Source organism: Balaenoptera acutorostrata, chromosome 13 (genome assembly GCF_949987535.1).
Source record: "Balaenoptera acutorostrata chromosome 13, mBalAcu1.1, whole genome shotgun sequence".
NCBI lineage: Eukaryota > Metazoa > Chordata > Mammalia > Artiodactyla > Balaenopteridae > Balaenoptera > Balaenoptera acutorostrata.
Genome location: NC_080076.1, coordinates 69,541,184 through 69,565,198, shown reverse-complemented (window position 1 = coordinate 69,565,198; position 24,015 = coordinate 69,541,184). Strand labels below are relative to the sequence as shown.

General features: G+C 47.5%; 1 long non-coding RNA gene across 5 annotated transcripts in view; it reads right to left on the bottom strand.

The window, feature by feature from the left end:
• LOC130704626 (uncharacterized) overlaps positions 1-24,015 on the bottom strand; it is a 298,014-nt gene that overhangs the window by 57,871 nt on the left and 216,128 nt on the right. For 3 of the 5 annotated variants that reach the window (XR_009005074.1, XR_009005072.1, XR_009005070.1), the window contains exons 5-6: positions 16,750-17,063; positions 13,012-13,116 (exon numbers count right to left, since the gene is read on the bottom strand). This is a non-coding gene — a long non-coding RNA (uncharacterized LOC130704626). The remainder of the gene's footprint in view (positions 1-13,011; positions 13,117-16,749; positions 17,064-24,015) is intronic. The other 2 variants (XR_009005073.1, XR_009005071.1) reach the window with 2 other exon arrangements.

The following is a 24,015-nucleotide window of genomic DNA, read 5'->3' as shown; positions in this document are numbered from 1 at the left end:
AAATACCAATCAAAAATGCTCTGTGGGCCAATTTTGGCCTGCAGACCTCTAATTTTCACTTCCTGTAGGAGGGAGGCATCAAAAGAACCTCTGCACATGGTCCTGTGCGGAGGTTAGGAGCCAGGGCTCAGCAGTCAGAATGCACAGTTCAAACTTCTGCTCTGCTATGTACTAGCTGTGCAACCTTGGCTGAGTCGCTTAGCCTCTCTGTGCTTAATTTCCCCATCTGTAAAATGGGGATGTTTATGATAGGACCTCCCTCATGAGGTTATTGTGAGGTTTAAATGAATGAGAATATGCAAAGTCTTTGGCAAGCATACGTTAGCTTCTATGAACTTATATAAAGAGCCTGATACATATAAGCAATAGGTAAGCATTAGCTATTATTCTTAGTGTTATTATTATTATTATTCTTAAACTTAAATTCTCCCCAGCAGTCTTGCTGGGAGAGGGGAGGCAGGCAATGGGGCTGGAATTAATATCTCTATTTTGCAGATGAGAAAACTGAGGCATAGAAGGGTTGTATGTACTTGCCCAAGGTCACACAACAAACACATGGCAAGATGTGGCTCAGCACCCACCTCTCCGAAACTGACTCTTTATCGCCTCAGACACTGTCTGCTGTCAGAGCCCAAGGCCTGGCCTGCCTGTGGACGCTACCCACCCCCAGCTAGCCAGCAACTCCACCACATTGCCAGATGTCCCTTGCCGCACTCCAGACGCAAAATGACAATGAAGTGGGGTGGTTTTTTTTTCTATTTTTTAAAGAAAGAGAGAGAGAAGGGAGCAGAGGGTGGGAGAAAACTGTTCTCATCACCAACTTCTCTCTGGCCCTCTTCCCAGATTTGAAGATTCTGGCACGGCTGGCGAAATTCAGAGCAGGAAAGAAGGGAGAATGCTGGGCAGCAGCGGGGTAGCTGAGGGTCCAGAACCGGATGCTCCAATCTCTTAGTCGGACCAGCCCCCAAGGACAAACTGCACAATTGCGAGGCTGGTACAAAATGAAAAGGCAGGACACCTTGGGCAAAAATTATTAAGAATTTTAAGAGGGTACAAGACAAGCATAAAGCCAAGTGTAGGGCCCTTCTGAGCACAGGGTCTTGTGTGGCTGCAGAGGTCATGTGCCCTGGACACCCCCCACCCTCACTGAAGAAACGCCCCAATACTACACAGCAGGGGTGCAAAGAGGGTTAGCAGACACCTCCCCTCCTTCCATGTCCTGGTGAGATAAGACCACCATTGGGAGACCCAGGACAATTTTTATATAGGATTAGAAAACAAAAATCAATATTTAATTATCTGTAAGCTTTTTGTGTCACTGAATCTTTAGCACCCTAACAGGGAACACAGGCTGCCTCGGCAAAAGTAAGTCATTGAAGACGCAGCGTCTCTGGACATCCCTTTTTAGAGTCGGGCCATAAATAGAGTACATTATCGGTCCTCACATGCTGGTATTGTTATTTATCTTTACAATCTCTATTTACCTCTATTTATAGCAGATTTCCCCCATATATTATGAAGCCAGGTTAACTTTAACGGACTTCATGAAAAGAGGTACTTAAAACTTTGGAACATGCTTATGTGGACAGATGGTGAGGTTTTCAGAAGCTATGGGGCCCAGAAGGCCGATTTGAAGGGTGTTGATTTTTTTTCTTTTTTTTTTTTTTGCTTCTTTTCTCATTGCCTGTACTCTTTCCCATGCAGGCTGCCCAGAGTCCTTCATCCCCGGCGCGGTAGCTGCATCCAGAGTGCAAATGGATGGGAGATAGGGCTAGAAAATCCTGGCTCTGGACCTTCAGGTCTTACCTGTATATGTGCTTTTTAATCTCCCAGGCTGACAGCAAAGTCATCTTTCCAGAGGCTGGAAGCCTTTGCTTTGCCAGGAAAACCCTCACCAGGATTTGTTCTTTACCAGCGTATTTTAGCCTTCGTCATACTGGATTATAATCCTCTGTTCAGTGACCTGCCTCCGCCACCACACTGCCATCTCCCCTGGGCAGGGACAGAGTCGGGCCACCTGGGGATTCCCACTACCTAGCACAATTTCCAGCACAGAGTAGATGCATGATGAGTGTGAGCCATCGTTATACAAGGAAAGCAGCAAAGTTAGAGTTAAAACCGGCATTAGGCTGACCTGGATTTGAATGTCTTCTCTGGAGCTTACTACCTAGGGGACTTGGGGCAAGTTAATTAGCCTCTCTGAGCCTCAGTTTCCTCATCTGTAACGTGGGGCTAAAAACAGTGCCTACTTCACAGGGTTATTGGGAGAAGTCAGTAAACTGGAGCAGGTGACCTGCAGAGCCCAGTGCCTGGTTTGGAAAACACACCTGAGCTGCTTGTGTATCATTAATCCTAGGACCCACACACCCATTTAGAACTCATGTGAAAGAGTAAAAGTGAATGAGTGAATGAAAGAGTGTATGCCCAGAGGGATGAATGAATGAGTGAAAACAGGGGGAAGGCCTTTCTCAGAAGCAGAGTTGAGACCAGGAAATGCAATCTAGGGAAAGGTTAGAGGCATTTCTGCTTATTAATTTAAAAAACAGGTCAGTGTACATGCATAAATCTGCATGTACTACAGGTAGCTTTTCAACTCAGTTGGGAAAAGATTATCCCACAAACAACACTGGTACAATTGTTTGACCACAGAAGGACAAAATTAGAGTTAAACTGTTGCTTCCCAGCCATTCAGCAAAATCAATTCCTGATGGACTGGAGTTAACAGTAAAACATAAAACTCTATGACCCCCAAATAAAAATGCTGGTTAGCAATTTGTGACCTCAAGCAGGGAGAATGTTTTTAAGTATAAAAACAAAATAATGAGAAACAAAATAAGAGAAAACACAGATTGATTAAACTCCATATAAATGAAAATATTTAGTTTCAAAAATTAAAAGACATAAAAAACACTGGGAAAAATTACTTGCTTCATATACACTGGGCAAAGGGTTAATAGACACATTATATAAAGAATTCTTGGATATTATTAAGAAAACAAAGAACAAAAGTAAATAGGAAAAAGAATGAAGCAAGTATATAACTGTGAAATCAATCAAAGAAGGCATAGCAATGACCAAATAAGCACATAACACAAGCTAAACTTCACTCACGGTAAAAGAAATACAATTTACAAGAACAGTTTTAAATGGTCCAATCAGCATATTTTTCTTTAATGATAACATACACTGCTCGTGAGGATGTTACAAAATACACACTTTTGAACACCGTGGGTATAATCTTTATAGAGCCCAAGAGTAAATTCTTACTTTTGTTTGTATGCCTTGAGATTTTGTGGTCATTTATTATGCAGTATCTTTGTATGAATGTTGAGAGATAACGTTTTTGACACAGTCTCCCTGTATCAGTTTCCTCTCACTGGGAGTATAAATGGATGACTTTTTTTTCTTAGAGAACACTTAGCAGCACCCACCAAAATTTTAAATATTGTCCACTCTTTGACGCAGCAATTCCATTTTAGAAATCTACCTTAGAGCAATACTTGCACAGATGCTTAGAGGCTTATCCTCATTGACGGCCATTGCAACGTTGTTAAGTATAGCAGGGAAGAATATTGGGGAAAAAAACCTAATCACCCATCAAGAAGGGAATGGTTCAGTAAACCAAAATGGCTATTTTTCTAAGTCAAAAATGGTGGTATATCTACAATTTCAACTGAATATATCCATCTAATAGAATACAATGCAGCCATTAAAAAGAAAGAGACAGTTTAACAGGTGCAGTATTGCAGGAACGTTTGTTTTGAATTAAGAGAGAAAAGTAATTCCTAGAGAGCACATATATCATGGTCTAACGTATATAGCTAATTTAATTATGTATATGTAGGCCTAAAACAGGGTGGTTTAGGGAAGTGGTCTCCTTTGACTCTATGGATTTCTGCATTATTTAACTTGAGACTTTTTCTTTCACTAGAATTAGTTACTATGCCTTGTGTGTCTGCCCGCCTGATCAAGTCCCTGTGGGTCAGCCTGTGATCGTTTCTAAGCACAACCTTATCAAACACACTTCAAGGACACGCAGGGCCATCAGGGTAACACTCAACAACTCAGCCTGGCCGGTGAGGCCGCCTGGGTCCTGGCCCCTACGCCTCCCCACCCCCACCCGTCAAGCCTCATAGTTTTCCACATTCCCATATTGTCTCTTGCTCCAAACTTTCCCTGTGCTGTGCCCTCTGCCTGGAATGCCCTTCCCTGCCTTGCCCACCTGGAAATCTCCATGGAGATTCAGAGAGCATCTTTCACAGGAAGCCTTGCCTACTGTTCTAGTCTGTGGCATGTGACTCACTGGGGTGATTTTTTTTTAAATTGTGGTGGAATTTACATACCATAAAATTAACCAGGACAAAGCGTACAGTTCAGTAGCATTTTTAACATCTAGATTCCCAAGCCTTGACCTAAACCTACTGCGTTGAAAGCTCTGGTGTTGGCACCAGCACTCTACATTTTTAATAAAGTTCCCAGGTAATTCTTGCACACACCGAAGTTTAATAACCACTGCCCTTTTGTCCTCCTCTCTATTAGCACATGACTGTTTGTTTTCCTGCCTGTTAATTTATAAGCCAGAGACTGAGAACCTGAATAAGGATAAGTAGATAAAGCAGTAGATGTATAGACGTGGACACATGGGTTGAAAAAAGGCATAAATGTAATTGTTGTTATGACCATAGTGAATAAACTGTATTGCGTCCCAATAATAATAAATTTTGCAAACTGTAAAGCTCTATCCAGGTAGAAGGAGGAGGTAGGAAAAATGCCCCTCCATCTTACCACACTGTCAAAGTGAGCCAGTAGCCAGCAACCGGTGCCTCAGCCCTTGCTGGAACCTGAGAAATGCTCTCAGCTGGGGATTTGTTCCTCCCTCTTTCTGGCACTGGCTGGTGTGGACTGTTGCCAGGAAGAAAGAGTCTCGGGCAACCCTGCTGCCCTGGCTACAGAAGATCAGAGATATGTCTTAGGTGAGGCGATGTCTGCTTCCAGTGCTTTCCAAACTCCCACGCAGGGATGTGGCTGAGCTGAGCCTGGAGGCCCAGGATATTGGCAGGTCCAGCATGGCTCCCTGGACGTAGAGGGTGGGGACGGTCTCTGATGTGGAGGTTCAGTCTCCGTCTCAGGAGCCCGATCCATCTGGCTGCTTTCCACCCTCAGCCAAGGACCCGCTGCCTTCTGGGAGCCTGGGGGTGGGAGTGAGAGAAGGAGAGGAGGAAGCTGACAGCTGGGGCTGGGGCGGGGGGGAGGGGAGTAAGGGCCCCTCTCCAAAAACCATTGATTAATCTTGAAATTGGGATGCTTTCATTTCCTTGCAAACTGGAGCTCCACATGGAGAAAACTGCAGCACGCACGCCATGGGCAGGAGGGCACAGTGGGTAAGAGCATCGGACTCAGGCAGAACCTGGTTCTGCCTGTGTTCACTTCCTGGCTGTGTTATCTAGGGCGAGTTACCTGCCCTTTCTGAGTCCCTTCTTTGTCCATAAAATACACTTCACAGAATTTCTTTGTAAGGTTTAAATTATACAATATCGGTGAAAGGCTTTGTGTAGTGCTCGGGGAAAAGGGAAAACAGCAGATCGATACATGCTAATTATCTCTGGGAGCATCTCTCTCCTTGAAAGGACGGCTTTGTTTTACATGAGTGTAAAGTGCCTAAGCAAGGCAACGTGGAAGCAGCTCTGAAAGCAGAATCAGAGACCTGGGCTCCATCTCTGAACTTGCTCCGTGACCTGGGGCAAGTCCTTTCCATTTCTTCTTCTGCAAATGCAAGGAAGAATCCGGTGGGGTGAGGAGGACCCGGCCAGCGCCTTTCAAGGGTCAGAGCCGCTTGATCTTGAAACCCCTCCTGGCATTATTAGTCCCATTTCTCAGATGAGCACACTGAGGCTCAGAGAGGCAAAGTTCATCGCATAAAGCAATGCAACACCAGGAAGAGCTGGGATTCCAGCCAGGTGTGTTGTCAGGGTCGGAGATCATCCTTTATCCACACTCTTTCAATCTCCCGCCCTTTAGCCTTTCAGTGATGATAGCGATCAGTACTAGCATTGAGGTAGCACTTTCCCTGAGTCCAGCTCTGCTTTAAAGACTTTACACTGTTCGTCTTCTTTTATCCCCACCACAACCCTGTGAGACAGGCTCTGTACTTCCCCACTTCCCAGATGAGGACACAGAGGCTCAGCTACTGAGGGGGGAGTCAGGATTTGAACCCAGGACTGAGTCTGTGTCCCAACAGGTTACCCTGCATTCACTTCTCTCCTCTCTTTCTCCTTCCCTCAGTGACTCACCAGGTGTTAAAACAGCACTGAACATGGTGAGTCACTCAAGGCAAGAAATAGCTGCATCCCCCATCCTTTCTACAGACAGGAAAGGAGGGAGTGAAAAGTGCCTTTGGAGGGAAACACACAGCTTATCACATGTTCGATGCAGCCTTGACTTTTTTCTTATTTAACCAGCCACCTCTCTCTCTCGCTTCCCCAGTCATCCCAGTCAGGAACGACCACCAGAAGCTTACACCATAAATAAGTTGCACAAATTTCACAGATGCCCCCAGGAAACTCGAGCTGGGAAATGGCTCAGCATATGTCTAACTGGTTAATTGACTTAATTGCTGGGAGTTGGGCGATTAGCTCACTTGATCCACCCCAGTGGCCACAAAACGTCCTTAATGCTGTTCAGTTTATTTGTATGTTAAGCTCCAGTTACTACTACGGGGAACTTTTCAATTGCTGATTACCCCATAAATATATAATTGTAGTTGTAGGATAGAGGCGGTCTGGCAGCCTCTCCTGAAAGGCCTTCCAGGGAACCACGAAGGGTGCTCTACTTTTGCTCACTTGGCAGTTGCTTATTGCACACCTACTATGTGCCAGGTCCTCCATGAGACCCTGGAGATAGAGTAATGAGCAAATCAGACAAAATCCCTGCCCTCGTGGGGTGTACATTTCAGCAGGAGGACACAGGTAGCAACCAAGTAAATACATATACGCATACAATCATTTTAGATACGGACTAGGAAGAAACTAAAACAGAATGCTGCGGTGGGATGAGCAGGGGAAGACTTTGCTTGGGCGAGGGTGGTCAAAGAAAGTCTGACTAAGTCTGGCTAAGACATAAATGAGAAGTAGATGCTTCCTCTGCCAAGACAGGTGGGAACAGTGCTGGAGGCGGGGAGCAGCAAAGGCAAAGACCCTAGGCTGAAAGGGGCTTATCTTGCCTGAGAAATAGAAGCGAGGCTCGCATGCCTGGAGCACAGCGTGTGAAGGTGAGACTGGTACAGGATGAGAGGTGGGGACGGAGGCAGAGGCCAGGCATGCAGGCTCCTAGCAAGGAGTTTGGATATTTTTTCCTAAGTGCAATGAAAGGGCATTGCATGACTTGATTTATGTCTTCAAAGTTCACTCTGGCTGCTGCGTGAAGAGCAGATTATGAGTGGGGGGCGGAGGAAGGGAGAGAAGAGGGCAGACCAAAAAGGAAGCTGGGCAGCCAGTGGGGAAGCGGCTTCAGCTACCCAGGTGAGAGAAGATGACTTGGAACCAGGTTATAGCGGAGTAGATGGAGAACTGTGGATATTTGTGGGAGGGGATATTTGGGAAGTAGAAGGGATGAGACCGAGTTTGGAATACACAAAGACTCCTGGGATTTTAGCTGATGCCTTGGGATGTCAGTGGTGCCACTTAGCAAGACATTGGACACCTGGAGAAGAGCAGTTAGGCAGAAAGATTCATGGTTTTGAAAAGAATAATTTGGTCTCAGCCAAAGGAATGATGCTGGAGTCCAGGAGACCAGTGGAGAAAATATTGCTGAAACCCAGACAAGACGTGACGGCTGTGTAGGTTGGGCCCAGCCATGGAATGGTGGGTGTTACCGTTTGGATATTTAACCCAATGCAGGATGGAGTGTCTGCAGCAAATCCACTATGGTCCAATCCAATGTAGTACAAGACCTGCAAACAGAGGCCTTGATTCTGTCATATGCCAAATTATCAGCTGTAGCCCCATCTTAATCCTTCTGAAGTTGGGTGGAGGTGAGGGGAGGATGGATCAAAATTAGAATTATATCAAGCAGAAAATAATCTTCGGTCTGGGTTGCACTGATAAAAAAAAATAGGCAGAATTCATAATTACCATATAAAACTGTTTATGTTTGTGATTATATGTTACTGCCACCTCCAGGTCCCAGCAGCAAATGACTTAATTGCTTTAGGCTGGAGCTGGGGTGTGGGGAACAGAAGGTGCGAGCAGGATGGAGGGAGGAAAACTCTTGTCTCTACTTCCCACCCACGCCCTGCCCAGTTGGGTCCTGGGTAGTGCCCTGGTTTCTGCAACAGCACCTGTCAGACAGGGTAACTACTGCCTTACTCCTGGTCAAGTTGCCAAAAGGCACAGGTAGGGCTGCCATGGGGAATCTTGGTGTTCAGTGGGATGTCAGGTTCTGGGCTGAGAAGAGGAGAAGGAAGAAGATGCTAGTTCCAAGGCAATGGGACATCAGGAACCAGCACTTCTATATACCATCGTGTGTCATCATTGCCTGTTGGCTGGCTCCTGAGCCTGGGTGCCCTAAGAGGACCAAACCTCACCAGTTTGCTCACCAACCTGTGTTGGTACCGAGTGCCTGGCACGGAGGAGGTGCCCGTCTGAGTTTGAGCTCATCCAGAAACAGGCCCTGAGACAAGGACTTCAGTGCACGTGGGTGATCCCAGGAAGCACCTGTACAGGAGTGGGGAAATCGGACACAATGGAGAGGACACCACAGTGGGGTTACCACCATGGGCCACTGGAGCCCAACCCCGCCAGAGACCTCTGGGAGACAGTGTGGCACTGGGTGAAGAAGAGAGCTAAGGTATTTGTACATCTACTCCCGCATTGTGGGGTGAAGGTGGGGGTGGGGGAGGAGAGCTCGTTAATTTCACGTCCCCATGTTCATGGGCAGAGAAAGCCTCAGTGCCCAAAGAAACCCTTGAGCAAAAAGACACACGTGCTGGCAGTTGGAAGTTGGGCTGGAATGCCCTGGAAAGGTCAAGCCAAGGAGACATGAGCAAGACCACAGCAGCAGCTCCAAAAGAACCCAATAAATAGTATTAAATTAAACGAGGGAATGAGAATGAATGAATGGCCCGTGAGTTTGGGACCCTCTAAGAATCGAGCACCTAGCCAACTTACCTTTGTCAGTGCTGACTCCTAGAAGTCTCACCTTCAGGCCCTTGGGTACGTCTTTTAGCCTCTTTATGCCTCAATTTCCCCATTGTCAAAATGGTGGTAATGTGTTAACTTTATATGATTGTTAAGGACATTCAGTAGGAGATGCCATTTCACTCGTTCATTAGTGTAACCCATTCCTTTTTATCATTAAACAATATTCCATTCTATGGATAGACCCCATTTTGTTTATCCATTCATCAGCTGAGGGACATGTGAGTTGTTTCCATCATTTGGCTACTGTGAATAGTGCTGCTATAAACATTCACGCCCAAGTTTTGAGATGGATATATGTTGTCATTTCTGTTAGGTAGATTCCTATAAGTGGAATTGCTGGGTCATGTCGTAAGGTTATGGTTGACATTCTGAGGAAATGCCAGACTGCTTTACAAAGGGTTGTGCCGTTTTACATTCCCACCAGCAGTGTATGAGGGTTCCAATTCTCCACATCCTCACTGGTACTTCTTATTGTCTGTCTCTTTGATTACAGCCATCTTAATGGTTTTGATTTCTAATTTCCTACTGACTAATAATGCTGAGTATCTTTTCACGTTCTTACTGGCCATTTGGATATGTTCTTTGGGAAAATGCCTATTCAAATCTTTTGCTCATTTTTCAATTGGATTGTCTTTTTCTCATTGAGTTTTAAACATTTTTACATATTCTAGATACAAATTCCTTATTAGACATATGATTTGCAACAAATTTCCTCCCTCTGTGGATTATCCTTTCACTTTATTTTTTTGTTGCATTTTTTTTTTGAGGTATCGTTGACATATAGCATTATATTAGTTTCAGGTGCACAACATAATGGTTCAATATTTGTATACATTGTGAAATGATCACCACAATATGTCTGGTTAACATCCATCACCATCTTTCTTGATAATATCATTTGCAGAATAAAATTTCTTATTTTGATGAAGTCCAATTTGTCTGTTTTTAATTTTGTCTCTTGTGCTTTTGGTATCATATCTCAGAAATCACTGCCTAATCCAGGGTCATGAAGACTTACTCCTATATTTTCTCCTAGGAGTTTTATAATTTTGAGTCTTACATTTAGGTCTGTGATCCATTTTGAGTTGTTTTAGTCTTCTGCATGTAGATATCCATTTGTCCCCAGCATCCTTTGTTGAAAAGACTATTTCCCCCCATTTAGTTCTCTTGGCACCTTTCTCAGAAAAAAATTGACCATCGATGTTTATTTCTGGACTCTCAATTCTATTCCATCGATTGATATTTCAGTCCTTGTGCCAGTACCATACTGTTCATACCCTTCTTAAGTGGTGTCAAATCCTGTCTCCATATATTATTTTGCATGCCAGCATTTGAGCTCTCAAATTAGACCATGAATGCCCACACACAGGGGTATAGGTCATTGTCTTGGCAGTGAGTCTAACATCTTGATGCTGTGTGACTCTGGGTCACTTACCTAACCTCTCTGAAACTGTTTCACAGAGCTTTATTTGTAAAAATAAAAATAGTGCCATCTTCCTTCCTGCCTCTCATCCTTCCTCCTCTCTTCCCTCTCCTACCTTTGAAGACAGAGACTATACCTTATTTATCACTGCATCAGCACAGTGTCTGACACAGAGTAAACACTGGGTACGTGTTCACGGAATGAGTGAGTAGTCCGTCTTGCTGGGGAACTGGGAGGACACAGTTTCCAATGTACTCACACCACTGGTTCTAAATAAACAATGGCTTGGCAGCAGCTGAGAGATCAGGTTTCCTGTTCCTGCTTTGCCTTGTTTGCAAGGTATTAACCTCCCTCCCTCATGCCTCAGTCCTGGATGGAGGCTCAGAGCTGCCTGCCTCCTTCCCTACAATCTTGGAGCCTCCTCTCATGGAGCAGAGGTTCTTAAACTTTCTGGGTTCACAGCAGCCTGCGTGTTCCAGCATTGTTTCACCAAAAGAAATCCCTCATCGTTCTGTTTATTAGGTATTTAGGTGCAAACTTAATGAACATGGATGTCCTAACTACTTAGTAGCAGTTTGAAAAAATAATTCACATAAGTTGATAGAAGAAGAATATTTTTATTTCAGTCTTAAATAAACAGTTACTTACTATCGAAATGTATATGCCTGTTGGGCTCTGCACAGCTTCTGAAACCTTGGAATCAGATTGGACTCTGCCACCCTCGTTTCCCGTTCTACGTTGATTTTGGCACAGACCTTGCTTTTTATCACAGCAACCACCGAAAACCCAGGGTCACAAAGATATGACATCATCAAAAAGAATGTGGTTTGCTCTAATGCTGGAACTGGGAATGACCTCAAGCTAGTAGTTCATGTGACATTTGAGAGATGCCAAGTATTGCTAGGATGACCTTGACAATTAAAAATATCTTGCAGCTTTCCTGGGAGGCTGCTGTGGTGCCCCAGGGTGCCCCGGCTCACAATTTGGGAACCGTAGTCCCAGACGAAAGAGTATGTGAATTGGTTCTTGAGAACTTCCCTGGGATTCCAGCTCTGCTAGTGATTCCCTGTGTGACCCTGAGCCAGCCACTTCCCATTCTGGGCCTCAGTTTCCCTCCTTCCCTGCAAACCTGGACCTCTACCAGCTCCAGTATCCCATCATCATCGTCATCATCATCATCACCAGTGCAGCCTTTGATGATCAGTTCTCAGAATGTGTCAAGCCACTTCCTCCTCACAACCACTCTGTGGGAATCATCCTCATTGACCCCATTTTACTGAGGAGGAAATTGAGGCTCCAAGTGGTCCAGGAACCTGGGTATCACAGGCAGAAAGTGGTACCTTTTGTTTCCCTCTCCGCTGCCTGCCTTGGAAACCCTTCTCTGCCTCAGTGGGTAGGAAACACTTCAAGAAGAGTAATCAGGGTGACCCGACAGCTTAAGGACAAATCACATGTTACATATCGACACTCCAGGGGTACAAATCTGTCCATCAATATTTCAAGTCTGTGTTGTCAGTTCCTGTGCTTTTAGCTAAAGCTCTCAGGGACCAGAGCCTATGTGTGAACTGAAAATTAAACCCTGTTCAGAACAGATTAGCTAATAATTGGATACTAGCATGGGTAGTTCATTCTTGTGTTGATCTGCAAAGACTAAACTGTTTTGTTTGTTTTTCTTTTGTCTGATTACATTGAAAACCTTCAGCAGGTGCCTTACTACCTTCAGGACAAAGTGAAAACTCTTTTCTGTAGTTTACAAGTCAGTCCTCCACCTTTATCTCTTATCACAGTCTAGACCCCATGCCCAACTCCCACTTTTTAGTAAATGGATCTGCTTCCTAATGAAATATTGATTGAGCCCATGCCCTATGCCAGGCACTATTCTAGGCACTGGGGATGTGGCAGGAAACAAAACGATGCAGTATCTGCCCTCACAGAGTCTGTAGTCTAAGAGGAAGAGAGAGAGATAGAAAGGGAGATTTCTGGGAGGGAGATTCAGCGCTTAATCTCACAAGTAACTACAGCATCCTAACTGCGATGCGCATCATGGAAAAGAAGCACAGGTGCACTGAGATCTAATCTGAGCATGCCCCAATGGGTCCTGTCCCTACCTTATCACATTGCATTGTAATTGTCTTTTCAATTAAGCAATTACACATTAGTCTTGATCGTCCTTGCACCCCTAACACAGGACTGGCACACAATAGGTGCTCAATGAACACATGCATCAAATGAGTAGATACTCAGTGTAGAGGCAACACAAAAGAGAAAAAGAACATTGCAATCCTGCCCCCCACAAGCACACACATCTATGAGATATCACTTTCCTACATTAAGCATTTGCACTGGCACGCTTAGTTTCTCTTTTGAAGAACTATTTTATGTCGTACTTACCATTGTGCTTCCTTCCACTCAGCTTTATATCATGGGCATTCCCCCGTATAATGCATTCAATCTGGTGTACCAGTTCCCATCTGTCGATAGCATCTGTCTGGCGTGCTTTACCGGAAAAGATGCAAAGAGAAAGTCAGGCTGTGATTGATTAATGATGTCTGCCCTGGGCAGGGAAGTAGGGCATTTCAGGGTGGGAACGTACTTTTGGAGACAAGGCTAAGAGTTTAGCTAATAGAACCTTGTGCAGACACGGCCACTGGGAAGCCAGGGCAAGGGATAGAAACCCCTTCTCTGATGGTTTAGCATGAAATTCTGCCACATGCAGTGGTGGCCTTGGGGCTCAGGGGACTGGGGCATTTACCCACCTCAACCCTACCTCCATTCAGGGACATTAACTCACTGGCACCTCCAGCCTGCCCTCTGTTAGGCTGTGCAGGCTGCCAAGGCCAGGACAACACTCAGAAGCAGAGAATCACGGGCATTTATAGCAAGCAGATGTGAGTATGAGAGTGGACGGGACTTGGTGAGGTGCTAACAATCTCAGTTCAATGCTAAAAATCCTGCTTACTTCCTTATAGTAAACCCCTGCAGCAAAGAATTTTCCTGTAAAGGGCCAGAGAGTAAATACTTTGGGCTTTGCAAGCCATTTGGTCTCTGCTACAACTGCTCAACTCTGCCCTTGTGGTGCAAAAATAGTCACAGATAATATCTAAGTGAATGAGCATGGCTGTGTCCTAATAAAACTTTATTAACAAAAAGAAGTGGAAGGCCAGATGTAGCTCACATAGCTGGACATAGCTGATCCCTAATCTAAGTCTGGGATGATGTTTGTTTAAAACTTGAGTGCCAGTTTCAATCAATTGCCTGTGACTGCTAGGAGCAAGGAATCTTTCCCAGGCTCAATGAAAAAGAGAATGGTGCTCAGTTAGTGATGTCTGTCTTGGCCCAGTATGGGATTCAACAGCACACATACTGCTCATTTTGCATCCCTGGCCTCAAGAAACCTCAGCAATCAGAAAGAGCTCAAGCAATATGGTACAAATATCCTCTATTATTATGGGGAGGGCTCATCTGGCCTCTTTCCAGACAGATGGCAAACCTCTGAGACCTTCAGAACCTGTACCTTTGTAGGGACTGCTCCGTCAGCCCCCTAGACCACGAGTGACTTGAAGGTAGAAACCATGTGTTTTGTTTTTTGTTTCTCCAGGCCTAACAGAGGCTGGCATAGTGTTTAGTGAATGCCTCTTATATTAATAAATGAATGAATGAACAAACTGGAGACTCAACAGAGGCAGATAACACTTCATGAATGCCTACTGTGTACCAGGTTAAGACATTGCATACCTACTATCACATCTGCAACACAAGAATCATATGAAGCAGAATCATAAAGTTTATTTTTCAGGCTAAATGGCTTTCTAAATTATGACACCACCATACCACTTACAACCGTGGACCAGAGATTGTGTCGTGCATTTTGTTTACACCCTTAAATGGAATCTATGAGAGAGGGAATGTCTTTAACTCCCACTTTATAGATGGAGAAACCAAGGCTCTGATGGGGAAGGCTCGCCTGAGATTAAGCAGTGGAATGTTGCCAAGCCAAAATGTGGCAGCAGCTCCGACTCTGCCTTTGAGGCTCATGATCATGGCACTGAATCCAAGTGCTGCCTGCATGCTGGGTCTCGTGTGAATAGACGGAGGGGGCTCGGCAGTAATGGTCCTGGCCCGCTTCAGCTGGGACAGGTCACAGGCTGAGCAGGACAGGGCAGCAGGGGCAGGTAAGTGTGGGCAGGGGTGGGCTGCAGCCCCACCCGCTGAGGTCCCACCCCAGCTCCTTTGCAGCAGCAGGCTGGGAGCCCTGGTGTGCCCCGCGCCCCCGTGATTGGCAGCCTGCAGATGGCGGGGGTGCCTTGGAATTTATTATCCAAGCATGCCTTTCTGAGGGGGCCTCACTGCCTGACACCGCTTTATCGGAAAGCTGGGAATGGTTAGCCGAGCCCATCTGTTAACCAAAGAGGGGAGCTCAGTGGGTGGGGAGGTCTGCAGAGTCATTTAAAAGGAATTTCTCTGATTCTGAGGCCAGGGTGGAAGCTTATCTGCCCGTGGGCCGTGGGCTGCCTGGTTTGGGGGTCTGGAGGCTTGGGGGTGGTGTGTCTGGGTTCCTCATTCTAAAACAGAAATTGCCAGGTCCCCTCCTCCTTCCGAGCAACAGCTTTAACCGGTGAGCCTTCGTAGCTGAAGCCCCCACATTAGCGTCGCCAGTGTCTCAGGGACGAATCTGGGACAGATGGGGACAAATGCAACCATCTGAATTAATATCAGGCTCGTTAATGAATCCAGGAGCTGGGAAATAATTAGGAGAAGTTACCATTCCCGCCACGGCAATGCTGTGTTGGATGCTTTCTCCTCTGCCCCCTCCCACCAGCCAGGGTGCCCTGGAAGAGCATCGTGCAGCCACCCAGGGTACGTGGGTCTCAGGACTTGATCTTGGGCTTATTTTCTGGTATATTTATGACAGGCTGGTGAACGGCAGGAGAAGGGTAGCTCTCCATGGGGCATCCAAGGTTCATCTGTGCTGGGACAGAGCACTGCAATGGCAGTTGGGAGACCTGGGTTCAAGTGCAGACTCTTGGTGAGTGGCCTTGGGGCATGTGGTTCCCCTCCTCTCAACGGAGATAAACCATCATAGAGGGGGACGTGAACCACTTGCTGCTCTGGGCTGGCACATGCCAAGCTGTTCACATGTAGCATCACACTTAATCTGCTCCCGTAGCTCTAGGACTCTGTTAGTCCTCATTCTTCCAAGGGAAGTTGCTTCAGGAACTTGTACCAGCATCTACAGTGGATAGTAGAGCTGGTTTCTAACCCAGAAATCCAGCTCAAAGGTCTGAGCCCTAGACCACATCACTCCATGGCCTTTTGCCATGAAGACTGGGATAATCTTTGATGTTTCTTCCAATGCCTGATGTTTTTAGGCCTGTAGGATTCTAAGTGCTTGCAAATATCTGCTTTGCAATAGAGAGAGAGAGAGAGAGAGAGTCAGAGAAAGGGAGAGAGAGCGTGCTATATTTTGGTAATTGGCTGTCTGACAAGGCTGGGCCCCTTTTCTATGTGATTGTATGCTTACTCCTTCTTTCTGAAACTTAGCACAATTGCAATTGAATAATTAATAAGGTATTTAATTGTTTAATGGCTGTTTACCCTGCTAGACTGGAGATTCCACGAGGATATCACCTATTTTGCTCACTGTTGTATTCCAGCTACTGAGAAGAGTGGCAGGCACATCATACTTTCTCAATGAGTATGAAATGAATGAATGAATGAGTGATGGGACAAATGAATGAATGAATCAATGAACGAGTGAAGCTGGGAGGTCAGGCCCAGCCCCAGTGAGCAGAAGCCCCGTGACGATGCCACCCTGCGTCAGCCGTTTCATCTCGCCTAAGCGGCTGCTTCCTGGGCGAGGGGCACGGAAGCAGGCCCAGCATCCAGCATCCTTGCAAGGGCAGCGGGCACTGACAGGGGCTCCTCCAGTGCAGGGTGAGGGGCCGTGTCCGAGGCTGACCCCAGGCCCTGCCTGCCCCCCTCATGGGAGCAATGCTCAATGGAGCCGCTTCACACGGACATGCTTGAATAGCAACCAGGGCTGTCTGCGCATCACGTGACCCCCTGGCTGCCAGGGGACCAGAGGCGGCCATGGGGCTCGGGGGTCACCTCCACAGTTAAGTCATGTACCTGGCGGGGACAGTGTTTATGGAGAATGGTTCAAGGAACAAAGCGTTCTTCATTTTTCTTTTCTTCCCTCCTTCTTACTTCTCTTTTCTTGGCTGTCTGGATGCAGAATATTTCCATGCGGGGTGGCCAAGGTGAGGGGAGCTTTCGGGCAAAAGGAGAAGGATCTGCTTTCTGACCCGCAGGGCAGGACGTCTCATGGCCGAGAGCCGAGATGCTGAACTGGGAGTTCCCGGGTTCAAACTGTAGCTTCTCCCTGACCTGGCACGGAGAATGACCTTGAGCGACTTAACCCCTCTGAGCTTTACTTTCTCCGTCTGTTAAGTGAAAGGCATCACGGTACCCAGGTTATTTCGAGGATTCAAGAGATAGTGCAGAGAAAATACTTAGCACATTCTTCTCTGCCAGTCCAGTTAATGCAGCTAATATAACAATAACAACAACAGCGTTAATTGTGGAAACAGAAAACTAGTCCTGAGGTTTCTTCGATCCAGGGATGGACAGGAGAGAGTGGCGTTTTTGCCACTGGCTTTTCCAGACAAGGGAGCAAAGAAGGACTAGTTGAGGGAGATGCTCTGGGGTCTTTGCAATTTTCCATCAATTGCTTGAGCCTAAAAGATTCCTAGAGGTCACGGAGTTTAAGCCCCTGGAGATGCTGAGGACCAGAGAGGGGAAGGAACATGCCCCAGGTCACATAGTAGCAGATGGGCAAAGACCAGACGTTCTTATCTTTCCTGAATTAATTAATGTGGTCTAGTTCTTCTGACATAACAGCAGCCTACGCCCTTGGCAAAGGTGAGTGGCTGGCCGTGCCTCGAGGTTGACCCGGGCTCAGAGCCAAGCCTGATGGAGACCAGGGGTAGTGGGTGTAGTGGTCAACACCTTCTGCCCACCCCTCACATTTATACGCAGGCAGGTGTTCTGGCCCTCATCCCTGTGAGAGGTGAGCACTGCCATACTGATCTGCAGCTTCGAAGTGGGTCTCCACACAGGTGTGCTGCTTGACCAGGGTGGTACGTAAGTGGCTGGTTGGGTGAGTGGACGGAGCTGAGTGCCCCTGCACATCAGGTAGGGTGCCTCCAGGCAGGAAGAGCACTCTTTCCTCCTGAGACCCATGAGACCTCGTATTATGGTGTCTAACAATGACTCCCATTGTGACCTTGAGCAAGTTACTTCTGCTCTTTGGACCTCAGGGTTCTCATCTGTAAAATGGGAGTACCAAAGTATCTACTGCACTGGGGGTCATAGTGCAGATTAAATGAGTCCGTTAATTTAAAGCTCTTAGAACAGCATCTGGCACATAGTAAATGCTCCGTAAATGTTGTCCACTGAGTTGCCCAGATGTCACAACTCATGGCAAGGGGGCGATGCCGCTCCCTTCCAAGGGCTGGCACACCGGGATGAAAGGTCCACGACCCTTGGTCGTGGACTCCATGGACGTGTGGTCGTTCTCAGGTACAATGGATAAATGGGCACAGTAGTGATGTACTGTGCCCAGGTCCAAAGGAGGAAACATGTCAGAGGCTTCCGCTAATGTTTGCCTGGTGCCCACGAACAAGGGCCAGCAGTACCTGAGCACCTGAGCTTGGGACCATGAGCACATGCCAGCCCTTCTCTTCTCAGGCCCACTTGCAAATGGTCAGAGCTATCTCAAGGGTCTCCCACGATGTGGAGGCCAACTCCTTGCTTGTTAAGAGAAGCCACCAGGGAAAGGGGCTTCCCCATCCCCTCCCCCCAGGAGAAGCATCTGCTCTGGAGGGAAGGACAGACATACCTGATTAGAATCCCATCACAGCCGCTGACCAGCTGTGCGACCTCAGGCAAGTCGCTTCACCTCCCTGAGCCTCAGTTGTCTCGTTCATAAAATGGGGCTTCCTTGAGAATTTAACGGGACGGGCTTCCTCCAGGTGGGTCCTGCTTTGCTTAGAGCTGAACCCTTAGTGCCACGCTCAAAGCTTAACAACAAAGGAATGTTTAACAAGCTTGTGGCAAATGGGTGACTATTAATAGCTACGTGGATCAAGGGCTTAACAAGGAGCCAGGCACTGTTCTAAACGCTTCCCATATATCAGTTCATTTAATTTTTACAGTGAGACATAGACTATAATGACCCCCATTTCACAAGTGAGCACACTGAGACTTGGCAAAAGAAAATTGAATCACTTGTCCGAGGTCACCCAACTAGTAAGTGGCAGAGCCAGGATTTGAACCCAGGCGATCTGAAACTAGAGCCTGAGCTTATAACCCCCGGGTCCCAACTGCAGAGCGAGCAGGGAGAAAAGAGGCGCAAAGGAAATGCCTATCACTTAGAGTGGCACACCCCTGAGGGGTTGATCCATATCTATGAAATCGATGCAGTCATTAAAAGCAGAGAAAGCACTCAACAATTGCTTCTGTTTCCCATCTGCAGGGTCTCTGGGATACAGAGATGCACAGAGAGGGCCCCTGACCACAGGGAACGTAGAAACCCCAATGGTACCCAGAGCGTTGCCAACTCTCCTGCAGGAGCACCCAGTAGAGGCTCACGCCAGTGGCTCTCCGGCTCAGGCCAGCCCTCTGCAGGTTGGTGTAGCCTACAGAGCATTTTTTTAAATATCTGAATTGGTTTCCAGAATTTAAAAATTGGGAGCTTTCACATAAAAATCCAGATTCCTGGTGTAGAAAAGTGTTTTCCCTTTGGCTGTGTGCTGGTCTCACTTTTTATTGTATGTTTCTGGCCTGGCCCCTGGGGGCATCTGAGTTTGCAACCTCCTCGAGGACAGGGCTGTGGGATGCTGGGGGTGGGGGGCGTGATCTCGTTGGCTGATGGCTCAGAGAGAGGCCCAGTCTTGGGAGGGTTTTCTCGTCTTGCTTGGATAGAGATGACTCACGGGGCCAGTATGGGTCTCCAGCAGAGCCAGCTTTCCTTTCCTACTTTGTTTTTATAAAGCAGAAATAGAAGTTTCCATAACGTGGTGCAACTCCACCCAGTGCTGGCAGGCTTGGGAAGTCACTGCTGTTTGTGAGCGTCCAAGGGAGAGTTTTGGTTGGAAGCCTGCTATTGCTCCCGCGTTCACGAGAGGCACAGCAGGACAGCGTGTGCTCATCTTCAAGATCGGAGCTGCCTGAAGACAGGGACTCCCCACTGGGTCCTCTCTGGGGGAGATAGTCAAGGGGCTGGATCCCTGAGGCCACAGGAGAGCAGGAGAACCAGAGACCTAGTCCAGGTTCTATCCGTCTACCCGTCCATCTATACATCCCTCTATCCTCCCTTCCTCCCTTCCTTCCTGCCTGCCTGCCTGCCTTCGTTCCTGCCTTCCTTCCTCCATCTACCCATTCAAGGACTGTTTATTGACAGTTATGCTGACCCCAGAGTTTGTTCCCTTCTATGTTTCAGACTCCCCATGCTGTTCTCCGAAGATACAGAAATAGACAAAACACACAAAAACTTCTCTGTCCCCACAAAGTCTACAGTCAATTTGGGGAGACAGACATCAAAAAGGTAGTGACAGACGAAAATTAGGGAACAACCGAAGGGTCCATGAATAGATTTAGTTTGGCTCATTCTCATCCTAGTATGGGGCACTATGTGGCCCTTTAAATGAAGCAGATATCTGTATGGTGACACAGAGCAACCTCTAAGTGAAAGAAGCCAGGGCTCCAATAGTGACTACAGTGTGTCCATTTGTAAAGAACGGAGTCCTTGGCGGGGCTTTCACAGACTTGTAGTTGCAAAAAAGGTCTCTGAGAGAATCCACAAGAAATCAGGAACAGTGGATGCCTCAGGGATAAAGCTCGGGTGCTAGGGTACAAGGAGGTGAGAGAGCTTTTGTGCTGTGTAAACGTTTGCTTTTTTGAATGTGTAACTTCTTTTCAATAAAATGGCAGGGAAATTTAAGGTAGATGGATAAATAGACAGATGCATGAGAGATGAGAGAGAGAGAGAGAGGAAGAAGAAGAGGAGGGGGAAGGGGGAAGGGGAGGAGGATGAAAAGGAGGAAGAAAGGGGCACCAGGAGAAAAGAAAAAGAAAAAGCCTTTACAAGTGTGGTGGTTTGGTAAGTATTCTGAAAGAGAAATCCTGGCTGCCATGGGGCATTCAGAGAAAGCTTCCCTGAAGATGGGGCACCTGGGCTGGCACACTGAGGATGAATAGGAGTTGCCTTTGTGCAGAGATGGGCACAGATTTTCCGGCACTGAGAGGAGCAGTGGGTCCTCAGGGCCATCCCTCCCCTCTCTGGACCTCAAGTGCTACATCTGTAAAGGAAAGAAGACACCTCTCAGCCAAGGTCTAGGAAACTCTAGGAAGCAGCAGAGGCATGTCTGAATCCAGGCTGTCTTAACCTCTACAAGGGCCCCCTCCTTGCCTCCTCTTGGTCCACCTTCCCTGTTGCAACAGATAGAAGTGGCCAACACTGGGACAAGCAAGAAAAAGAAAGAAAATCTGCCTGTATATCAAAGCTCACGGTCACTAAACTCCAAAGATGATCTTTGTGTCTCTCTAGGGGGTGGGCGATCCCTTGCACTTTTCTGCCCCTCCCCACCCAACGAATTACAGAGGACAAGCAGGTTAATTGATCTGAGTGGATGGATGCCAGCTGCTCCTTGTACTGGTGTATGATAATAATAACAGCAGATATTTCATGAGTGCTAGCTCCGTGTCAGGCACTTAGCATGCAAGATCCCATTCTGTCCCCCAGGCAAGCCCAAGAGAGGTAACTTCGTGGCTATGGATCCCTGTTCATGAGATGACAGTCCTGGGGCTCAGAGAAGTTTATTTATTTGCTCAAGGCTGCAGAGTTACTAAGTGTTGCAGTGAGAATCTGAATCCAGGTCATGCTGACCCCAGAGTTTGTTCGCTTAACCGCCAACCTTCATTGCTGCCCATCCCTCAGGGGGCCCTTCCTCTCCAGGCATCGAGGTCAGGGAAGGCTGCCTGAAAGAGTGCCATTTAGGTGATACCTGGGAGGACTAGAGGGCTTTAAATTCCCCCTTTAAGAGAATTAGCCATTTTCCACAAGGAGATTTCCTCAAGAATAAAGGGCCCCAGAGACATTAAAAGGAAACTCATAAAAAATTCATCTCTGAGTAGTAATTGCATCATAAAAAGTATTGAGTTGGAGTGCAAATGCAAATTGGGCCGTGTAAATTAATGATGTAAACAGCTGGATTGAGGGCACACATCCAGAGAATGTCCTACTCCAGCCTCCTCGATGTGCGAGACAAAGCGGGCAGGGGGGCCTGAGGTTTGAGGGACATTCTCAGACCACCAGTGACCACTGTCTCTGACCCCAAATCCTTCTTTAGCATCTCTTGGAGATGTGGGTGAGCTCTCTGTCTCCCTCAGTCAGCACTTTCTGAGCACCTACTGTGTGCAGGGATGGAGCCCCCTCCTTCCTCGCCCCCTCCCAGTTCACTCCACGTGAACTTGCTCAGACTGGAAAATGAAGACGGATGTTTATTGTGAACTTGTGGGTCCCCATTGTTATTCATGTCTTTCTTGGTTTGTTGGGGGTCTTGGTTTGTACCTCCGGTACATTCAACAAGCATATATTGAACACCCACTACGTATAGGGTGGCGCCCGACCTCAGCTCTCAGAGCGGGTCACAGGAGGTCAGCAGGGACCCAGACAAGACTGGAGGGTGGGGAGCAGGCCAGGCAAAGATCCTGGTGGGGAGCAGCTCCAGGCAGAGGCAAGCTGGATCGCGCCCATTCTGGAAACCACATGTAGTTGAGTATGGCTGGAAATTGGGGGCTGACAGTGGTGGTGATGAACCTGGGGGGTTAGAACATTCTGGAGGACCTTGTGTGTCTCCCTAAGGAGCTGGGACTTGATTCCCACTTGGAGAAAATGCAGCCTTCACTGTCCCCCTGCCAAATTCTGATTCTTGGTCACACAAGAGGTGGGACCTGCAGTTTGTGGGTCTCACTGAAGTTCAGACGAGGGGCCCCATAACCTTCCTGTGGTTTTTAAACTGTGTTCCATGGCACCCCAAGGTTCTCTGCCTTTCTGGCAGCTCCATGGTGCGGAGTAAGAGTGAGGTTTAAGTGGGCAATGTTCTGGAACCCCCCCTGCTTTAGCCAGATCAGCTCTACCTTTATCATTTTTTTTTGTGGTTTGAAATTCCGCATAAGACTTCATGTAGAAAGAGATCCCGTTGCTTAAACAAGAATGACTCCCACTTAATGCAGAGTAATGTCCAAATTTTTCAAGACCTTTCATGACCCAGACCAAACCCACTTCTCCAGGCTCAGCTAAACCATTTCCCACCCCCTGCCTCTTACCGCCCTGCACCCCAGCCTCGGGCTACACAGATACTTGCCAAGCCACAGACACTTTCTGCTCCTCTGTGCCTCCATCCCTTTCCTCATCCTGTTCTTTCTTTGAGGCTGACTTCAAATCCTTCCTCCTCCAGGAAGCCCTCTCTGACCCCTTCAAGTGTCTCTGGCATTGCCGATACACCTTGGGTATTCCCCCCGAAAGAGCTCTGACCCACCCAGAGTAACAGCCTCTTTCTGCTGACTTCGAAAGTCTTTGACGTGGTCATCACCGGGGTCCAATACCAGGCTGGGCATTTGGCAGATCCCCAGAAATGAGAGCAAATGGGTACCGGGAAAGAATGGAGAAAGGGTGGGCTTGGAAAGTATATAAGTTAAAGGATGTATGGTCAGATAAATGGATGGGAAGGAGAGAAGACGGGAGGGAGGGAGGGAGGAAAGATGGAAAGATGAAAAGAAGGAAAGGTGGATGGAAGGATGGGAAGGAGGAAGGAAAGAGGGGTAGACGGAAGGAAGGATGGTGGGAGGGCGCACATGCAGACAGCTGGGGGAACCCCAGGTTCCACTTTCCCCACCTTCCCAGCGCCCTCTCTGCCCTCACCGCCCTCCCTCCCTCCTGCCTCCATCACAGAGCCAGCCCCTGACATGCCCTCGGCTGCACAGTGATTACTCCTTGAGCAGCCTCCCGTATCCTGTTCCTGCTCTTCCTACAAGCAGAGAAGCAGAAAAATCCATCCTGATGAGGAGGCAGCCACCCGCCCTCGGCCCCCCTCCTCCCCTGTCTTTGCAGCCTGTAACTCTCGAGCACTCAGGCAGAAACAGGCAGTCAATTTTTTCCAGGGTTGAGCGCCGGCTGTAAGGCACAGCCCTGCAGGGTGACAGGGGAGGCGGGGGCCGCTCGGATGGCACGACCATTTCTCCTCCATCCTGGGGGCAGCGCCTCATGCCTCACTTGACCAGACGCTGCCAGCTGTGTAATTCAGGGCACATACACCCTCCCTCCCGCCACCA